General features: G+C 39.7%; 1 long non-coding RNA gene across 1 annotated transcript; it reads right to left on the bottom strand.

Moving 5' to 3' along the window:
- Positions 1–1,797: 1,797 nt before the first annotated feature.
- On the bottom strand, positions 1,798–7,716 carry LOC136474413 (uncharacterized). The gene is made up of 3 exons (XR_010762921.1): positions 7,489–7,716; positions 4,456–4,525; positions 1,798–2,115 (listed from the first exon to the last, which is right to left on the bottom strand). It is a non-coding gene; the product is annotated as an uncharacterized lncRNA (long non-coding RNA).
- Between the last annotated feature and the right edge of the window lie 1,802 nt (positions 7,717–9,518).

Below are 9,518 nucleotides of genomic sequence, written 5' to 3'. Positions count from 1 at the left end.
TGCTTGTGGCTTGTGTGATCCTCATCTTGTGTTGGTTGTGCGGCACCCTATTGAAGGTTTGGCATGTGATGCCAATTAGCGCGTGAACCTCCAAGTGAGTGAATCGCCACAACGAGGACTAGCTTGCCGGCAAGCAAGTGAACCTCGGTAAAAAAATCATTGTGTCATCATTTGATTCCAAGGTGATTGGTCTTTATTGGTATTCATTCTTGTGATTGATTGGCTCATTCCTCGTTACGGCAGTATAACTATCTTACTCTCTTTCTGTACGTTACCGCAAACTAGTTGTCAAGCTCTTTAGTGTAGCTAGTCGTGAGAGCTTGTTAGTTTGGTTAGTGTGGCTCTTTAGTTAGCTTTTGATAGCACACTAACTTAGTGTAGTGACATAGCTATTGTGTGGATAGAAACTATATAAACTAGAATTATGGTAGGTGACTTGCATTTTTAGTAGGCTAGCACAACACTCGTTTCACCTCATATTTGTTTAACCGATTTGCTAAGTGTTGTTGTAGAAATTTTTATAGGCTATTCATCCCCCCTCTAGCTATTAGGACCTTTCACCGTGTCTCTCACTGCTCTCTTCTCTCTCGATCCCAGATCAGCATGTTGATGTTCAATATCAACATAGATGATTTGATAGTCAAGTTACTCAAATAGGTGTCACTGTTGTCGTCATATATTTACTTTACCCAGTTGCTTAGTCCGCTGCTCACTTTGCCAAATGCGGCTTGGAACACCTGCTCCAGGACTGGCTTGGCTTGGGTCAGAAATGGGTTGAGATTGTGGTTACACGATTGGATTAAAACCACACACGGTTTGGGTTAAAACCACGAACTAAGGGCCTGTTTGAAACGTAGAAATTTCACAGGAATTGCACAAAAATTTTACAGGAATCAGTTTATTTTCACAGGAAAAAGTACATGAACGAAAAAAAAATCCCGCATTCCAAACGGGGCCAAGTCTGTGCTACCTACCGCCCTCGAGGTCATCTGTAGCAGCGCTGATTCAATGGATGAAGCAAAACTCTACCATAGATCCAACAGCGATCCAATCCAATCCAACACTTCGTTTTTCCATATTAAAAATAAAAAACAAAAACAAATTGGAAAAAATCTGAGCATCATAACATGTAGCACCAGAGAACAAAGGAATTCAGATGTGTACACCAACAGGGGACAACTCTCAATCTCAGAACTAGAAAAATTTAGGACTGGTTTAGTTGGCGAAATTTTTTAGGAAATGGTATTGTAGCACTTTTGTTGTTATTTGGCAATTAATGTCCAATCATAGTCTAATTAGGCTTAAAAGATTCGTCTCGTGAATTTCGTCTAAATTGTGTAATTAGTTTTATTTTTTATTTATATTTAATGCTTCATGCATACGTCCAAAGATTCGATGTGACGGAGAATCTTGAAAAATTTTACAAAATTTTAGGAACTAAACAGGCAACTAATTGAATGTGCTTTTAACCACATCGTAACCATTTAAATCCCACCAAACTGACTCGGAAAGAAAGAGAGTTAGGGGTTGTTTGGATCCAGTCGGCGTGTTTGCTGGTTGGTTTCTGGGCTGGTTGGTGCTGGTTTGTTGTGAGAGAAAAAATACTGTTGGCTGGTTAAATAAGCCTGGCTGAAACCAACAAGCGAACAGGACGAGTGACTAAAATTTAGCAGGTGTGTTGGAAGGATGTTGCATGGGGTATTCGGATATTAATAAAAAAATAAATTACATAATCCGACAGTACTCCACGAAACGAATTTTTTAAGCCTAATTAATCCATCATCATCACATGTTTACTGTAGCTAATTATGCTTAAAAGATTCGTCTAATAAATTAGTCGTAAACTATATAATTAGTTTCGTAATTAGTCTATATTTAACACTCCATACATATATCTAAATATTTGATGGGACTAAAATTTAGGAGGTGCACCAAGCACCTCCTTATGTACATGCGAGAGGTAAGTGTCTGACTAGGTAGTACAAACAACAGTAACCAGGTAAAAGTCTCTGAAGGGCAGCACTGTCTCTCGGCTTTCGGGTAAAACCTTTCCCAGAGCTTTTCCTCCTCCTCCTACTTTAGTTTACTCCCTTGGAGTTCCATTGCTTGAACATGCTTCAAGAGGAAGACAGACTAATTAGTACAAAAAATACACACAAAATACAGACAAATTATATTCTATGTAGCTAAGACTAAAAGCAATGTACCTATAAAAGTCGAAACATTTTATAGTTTGGAACGGGGGAGTATATATAAAAAAGAGGTTAAAGGTATAATGACAAGAATATCAGATATCATCATATCAGTATAGGAAATAGGAAAATACCTTAACTTTCTTAGCCATGAAATTTAGAAAGCGAGGGAGGACAATCTTTGCACTGTCGATGACCAACTTCTGCAACTGGGCCTCATCTATGCTCTCGTCCAATATTTCCACAATAGCTTGTGTTTTTTCACGCGTAATCAAGCACTACTACAGAATTTAACTGTAGGGGCGGCTCTAGAGCCTCTGTAGGGGCGGCTACGTCAGCCGCCCTTCCCAGGGTGTTCCTACAGAGGGTGCCTCTGTAGGGGCGGTTTCCTGACCGCCCCTGCAATTCCTCTGTAGGGGCGGCTGGTGTTTTTAGCCGCCCCTGCAGTGCCTCTGTAGGGGCGGCTGGTGTTTTCAGCCGCCCCTGCAGTGCAATCTGTAGGGGCGGCTAGTGTTTTTAGCCGCCCCTGCAGTGCCTCTGTAGGGATGGCTGGTGTTTTCAGCCGCCCCTGCAGTGCCTCTGTAGGGGCGGCTGGTAATATCAGCCGCCGCTGTAGTGGACTTCTGTAAGGGCGGCTGTATCACCAGCCGCCCCTGCTGTGTGTATTTGTAAGGGCGGTTCAATCAAGAACCGCCCCTACAGTGGATTTTCAGGTAAAAAAAAATAATTCAAATTCAAATCTGACCATATATATACTGTGGGAAAGCATTGCCTGTTGTTTTCTTGTCACTTTTCCGTCTGAGGAGGAATTGCACAGGTGGGATGACGTGGAACTCCGCCTCAAAAATCATGGCGTGACTCTGAATATTTCTGTGTGGAAAGAAGATGGCGATGTCACTTCAGCCAATGCTTTGGATGTGGTCTGGGTCCATATCACAGGGGTTCCGCACAAATGGTGTGGCTACTTGGGTTTTTGGGCAGTTGGTTCAATGATCGGAGCAATGCAAGATGTGGACATGTACACCTTCAGAAAAAAAAGGTGTCATCAAAATTCAGGTGCACATAATGAACAGGGATTTGTTGCCTTATTCCACAGATATGGTGTTTGGAACAAAGGGCTTTGACTTGACTTTTACGTTGGAGCCGACAGATTTTGAGCAAGTGGCACCATCTCCTTATTATCTGTTTGCTTTGGAAGATGACAAAGGTCCTAATGGAGGAGTAGATCAGCAGGATGAGACAAACCAAAAGGCAAAGAAATCCAAGAGCTCCAAGTTAGCACCACAAAGCTAAAGGGGTTTTCACAACAACGCCACCAGTGCGCTCTCCTCCAGAGATGTTGATCACTGGTCCAGAACCACCTTTGTTTTCCCAAACTCGAGGTTGGGATGCTACAAGGGGTGTATTATTTCCCTAGAACCCGTCAGTTAAGGCAACAGATGAGGTGGTCAATGTGGTCAGTCCGGGGCAACAACCAGGTTCTGTTGCAAGCATACAGAAGGCGTCCAACCTGACTGGTGCTGTACAAAATCAATGTCTTGGCAACAACCAGGTTCTGTTGCAAGTTAATAGAGACAGATCACAAAATCAATGTCTTGGCATGCACCTTTCAGGTAGCAAGCTAACTGCATGTGAATATTTCTCAGAGTACTAAGCTATGTAAGCCGATGGTTAAAGCTATGTAAGCCAACAGTGGTGCCATTCCGATGTGTATTCAATCGGGAAATTTTGATTGTGCAATGCAAACAATGTGTCGTGGCAACACGTCCCGGGCAATCTACGGTGACATTTATTTGTCCTAAAGAATTTCATGGTATAAGCTCAGGGCAACTTGCTTGTAGAGCATGAGTTTAGATATTTGTTTCCACTAACGATATACTATTTGCTCAGCCTAAAGATTTATCCATGCCTGACATGACTGGGTTTTCATCATAAAGTCTCTCAACCCTCGAGTAATGATCAACAGTACAACAGTACAACAGTATCATAAAGTCTCTCATCATAAATCTCCTAACCTTTAAACTAAAATATGCACTGGCTGACAATCTCAAACCAGAAAAAAAAGACAACTAACACAACAATGACCATACTAAAATCCAAACAACTGAAACTGATTTCTATCCCATGTTATGAAAAGCACTGCTAAGCATAATTCATAAACAACAAGTCCATGAAATAAAATGTGCACTCCTACAGTACTAAAATCCAAACTGTAGTACAATGAAGAAGTAAAATTCTTGTGATAGATAGATCTGGTGCTCACCTGCTGGATACTCGCTCTCGGATTACACAAATGGGGCCGCAGCCCAGCTGCTCTCGCTCAGCAAAAAACCCTGCAGTAGTAAAGAAGACAAGAGGGGATGAAAGTGGACTCGAGACAGACATGAATGTTGAAGATGAAGAGATGACGCATAAGAGATTGTGTTTCTAATTATAAGAGACAGTTGTGACAGAACATTTTGTGAAATAAAAAAAAATAGTAAATCAAATGACACTAAACGGAATCCTTGACTGCATACGTTCAGTACAGTAACTAATGAAATCTGGTTTAAAGCAGGAAGAAAATGTAACTGCACAAATTTGAATTCCCATCATTGGATACATTAAGTGGCAGGTATCAACACTCAAAACAATAACATGGTGACACCAGATATATGTGCTTGTGTTGATAAGATACTGACAGAGATGAGAAGTTTGGCAAGTGGAACTACCAAACATTTATTAAAATAAGAATGTAACACAGAGTATGTCATGTACATATGCCAACACATTGAATCTTCTAAAGGATTGTCTTGTACTGATGCTGAAAGTGCAACTTACCGAAACCAATTCCCGACAATGACCTTAATAACTTCTATAGAATACAAGCAGCTACACTTATTCAGTACTTACGTAATCAGAATGGCAGGCAGATACGCAGAAAGACTAATATGATTACTCAATGCAGAAATAAGGCATGAACAACAAAAGAATTTAAAACGAGCAAGCCGAGAACCAACCCATTTCTTCAGACGCATAAACCTTTTGCAACTTCACAAAACAGTATAGGATGAGATCGTGACCACCAATGTGCCAGCGGAAAGAAAGGTCAAACGCAGAATGTCAAATACACGTGCTAACTACTAAGTCTCCAGTGTGAGGCTGTGAGCAGTACTCGATGACCGTATTCAAGTACTCAACAAGCAACTGCATAAATCTACAAGAAAATGACCAAATTACCATTTTCCATCGTCCAGTCACACAATTAACAAGCACCAGACACATTGTGTTTCTAATTATAAGAGACAGCTGTGACAGAACATTTTGTGAAATAAAAAAATAGTAAATCAAATGACACTAAACGGAATCCTTGACTGCATACGTTCAGTACAGTAACTAATGAAATCTGGTTTAAAGCAGGAAGAAAATGTAACTGCACAAATTTGAATTCCCATCATTGGATACATTAAGTGGCAGGTATCAACGCTCAAAACAATAACATGGTGACACCAGATATATGTGCTTGTGTTGATAAGATACTGACAGGGGAGGCAGCGGCAACTGCTGTCCACAAATAAGTTAAGCTGTCCACATTCTCAGAAGCAAAACAGAGTACTTTCTTTGATGCCATTCTCAAATAAGTTAGTTCTTTGACTTCTTTCATGTGTAAGAAACGAAATATAAAGCAACTGAAAAGTGAAAACATTGCTTTTGGATTGAGCTTGGCATCTTTGAGGGATGCACTAGCATTTTCTTTGATGCCATTGCCAAGAACCCTAAAAAGACTGAGCAGTGTGACTTAAGCAGCTAAGCAACAACATGGCTTGTTAGTATTGCAATATATTTTCTGTTTCCTTCTTTATCTCGTGATTTCTCTTCTGTTTTGCTTCTTGTATCTAGTACTCTGCAACCCTCTTCTCTGCTCTCAATAAATTCCAGTAGGGGCCTCGGCCCCTCCTGTCTTTTTTTTTTAAAAAAAGGAAGGGATTACAACTTCACCACCGAAAAGCAATTAAGCTGAACTCAAACTAGAAACTCACAGCACACACTTCTCTGAGGCCACTCGACCACCGAACAGCTTTGAATGTTAGTCCACTTCCCAGACAGCAGCTTCTATCTTCAGAATCTTTAGCTTCACCTTCGCTGATCAGCCAGAGAGGCTTCAGATCGAGCCTCCGAAACTGATGAAAAATGTTATGCTTTCAAGCAGAAGCCATCTCCTCTTTGCACCCTTTCTTCAACCACACCAGAGCACTTGTTAAAAGCAACCTCCTTGCCAACCAATCCCCATAGGGCTGTTTGCTACCTCCCTCAAGTCTTGCAAATTTTGGCACATCACCTGTCTTGTCTCTGTTAGTTGGACTTTAAGGCCCCAGTTCTGAACTACTACTGTTTGAGCAATACATTTGCCATAACCCCTAAGAGACGTTCTGAAAACACAAGAGATTTCAGTTTCACCAAGACGCGTAGGGCAGCGATCAGTTAAAACATTTATAACTAGATATTTCTTATTACTAAGCGTCTAAGCCACATCTGTTCAGTAGAGAAATGATCAGATCACTACCACAATCTACTGCAAGGACCTGAAATAAACCACTACCACAATTGCTTGGCCACTACACACTCAAAGAACAGATGATGAACTGACTCCTTTTCACAACAAAACAAACAAGATGGGACATATGAAAGAATTAATGTAAAATCGAAGTCATAGTTCTGACTGAAAGCAGCTCCGAAGCAGCTGGCAACACATTGATTACGCTTTCAGTGACACGATAATCAGATGTTTTTATTTTTGGAGGGAGAACATGATAGTCAAATGTTACTGTCATCCTTTTAATTGTACTTCTAGGTGATTCGACAGGAGTTCCTCGGCTTTCCAGTTTAGCTTTGCCAGCTGATCGCAAATGCAACCTGATGATGAGCATGCAGTTTCTGCCTAAAAAAACAAGGAACACATATCTTAGTAAAATTAACTGATGTTGCCGAAGGCACATGGTGGCAACTGCTGTCCACGAAGGACCCCCCCTGGAGATTGGAGAAAGGGCGAAGCAGAGTAGCAGACAGGGGAGGCAGATGAAACGCGGCGCGGAATCAACTAGGCTAGACGAGCGGCGGCAGCGGGACACATTTGCTCGCTCGGCAGCGAGCACGCAGCGCAGGTAATCGCGCATGGAAGCTACTACACAGTCCACACAATCGTCCGCCACACACTCGGTGGAGGCCCGATTCATCAGACCTACGAAACCAAGCGCCTCGCGAGTAGTACGACGTTGGAGGGAGCGCAGCGCAGACGAGGGTCGAGGAAGGGACGGACCTGGTTGGTTCCGGTGGACGGGCAGTTGAAGGCGAGCCGCGCCAATGGCGCCGACGGCGAGGCCGGCGGAGGACGCGATGCGATGTGGTACGGCGGGAGAGCGCGACGTGGTCCCAAACCCTAACCTCGTAGCTGCGCGGAGGAGAGAATGGTGTGGTGGTCGGAGGGGAAGGGGAGAGCAGGTGGCGGCGCGGAGCGGGCGAGCAGCCTGACGGCGTCTGTAACTGATTTAGCTCAAATTCTAGCTTCCAGTGCCCAGCGGGTCCGGTGTTATATCCCAGACTACGGTAGGGGCGGCTGACCTTATAAGTCGCCCTATAGTTAAATTAGCCACTATAGGAGCGGCTGAGGTTATAAGCCGCCCCTACAGTTGATATTTTTTTTAAAATTTTAAATCAAAATGAATTATTCACATGTAAATAATAAGTAATACAGTACAAAATTTTATATTTATTTTTTTACAGATATATTTACATATATAATAACTAAAACAACTACAACAGTTTAAAATTGTAAAATTGAACCTTTAAAAATTTTAAAAAAATTAAATTTTAAAAATTAAAATCAAAACTACTAAAATAATTTTGAGACAACAAATGATCTTCAATAAAAATTTGATAAACGTCAAAGTTGTAGAGGTCATGAAGATCTACAACTTTTATTTTGGTCATCTTGTCATTTTACAAAATTTGAACCTTTCGATTTTGAAATTTTAAAAAATAACAAGTTCGAACCAAAATTTGAGACCCAAAATGATTTTAACATAAAAAGTGATGAATACCGAAGTTGTTCAACTCATTAATATCTACAACTTTTATTTTACTCATCTTGTCATTTGACAAAATTTGGACCTTTCAAATTTGAAATTGTGAAAAACGACAAGTTCGAACCAAAATTTGAGACCCAAATTGATTTCAACATAAAAAGTGATGAATACCAAAGTTGTTCAACTCATGAATATCTACAACTTTTATTTTGGTCATTTATTCATTTGATAAATTCTTAGCATACATTGTTCACTAATCCTACACATGTCTCATATAGTTTATAAAACCTTACGAGAGATGTGTCACATTTGTGAACAATATCATTACCACTTTGTCATATGAAGAAATGACCAATACAAAAGTTGTAGATCTTGATGAGTTATTCAACTTTGGTATTTATCACTTTTTCAGCTGAAATCATTTGGGGTACCAAAATCTTGTATAAAGTTACATTTTTTTTAAATTCAAAATTTAAATTGCTCAAACTTTTCATATGTATATATTGACAAAACCAACAAAATAAATTGATAGAGCATGATTTTAGAAAATTTTAGGAAAAAAATCATCAGATTTGGAGTTAGTATGAGGAAGAAAAACTAGTTACAAAGTTGACCCACAGATTAAAAAAAGAAATCATACTGTTCACTATGATCATGTAAGAATCATCTAGAACAGTGTGATTTCTCTTTTTAATCTGTGGGTAAACTTTGTAACTAGTTGTTCTCCCTCATACCAACTCTAAATGTGATGGTTTTTTTTCCTAAAAATTTCTAAAGTCATGCTTCAGCATTTAAGTGTGATCAAACTTGGATGTGACAATGTTTTACACGTTTTAAAATTTGAAATTTGAAATTTGACAAGTTCAAACCAAATTTTCAAACCCTATATGATTTCAGATGTAAAAGTGATGAATACAAAAGTTGTTCAACTCATCAAGATCTACAACTTTTATTTTGGTCATCTTGTCATTTGACTAAATTTGAACCTTTCAAATTTTTAAATTTGAAAAATGACAAGTTCGAACCAAAATTTTAGACCCAAAATGATTTCAACATAAAAAATGATGAATACCAAAGTTGTTCAACTCATTAATATATACAACTCTTATTTTAGTCATCTTGTCATTTCACAAAATTTGAACCTTTCAAATTTAAAATTTTGAAAACGATAAGTTCGAACCAAAATTTGAGACCCAAATTGATTTCAACATAAAAAGTGATGAATACCAAACTTGTTCAACTCATGAATATCTACAACTTTTAT

This window comes from Miscanthus floridulus, chromosome 8, assembly GCF_019320115.1.
Source record: "Miscanthus floridulus cultivar M001 chromosome 8, ASM1932011v1, whole genome shotgun sequence".
NCBI classification, from domain to species: Eukaryota; Viridiplantae; Streptophyta; class Magnoliopsida; order Poales; family Poaceae; genus Miscanthus; species Miscanthus floridulus.
Note: the sequence above shows the minus strand (reverse complement) of the source record. Positions and strands in the feature narration are given on the sequence as shown.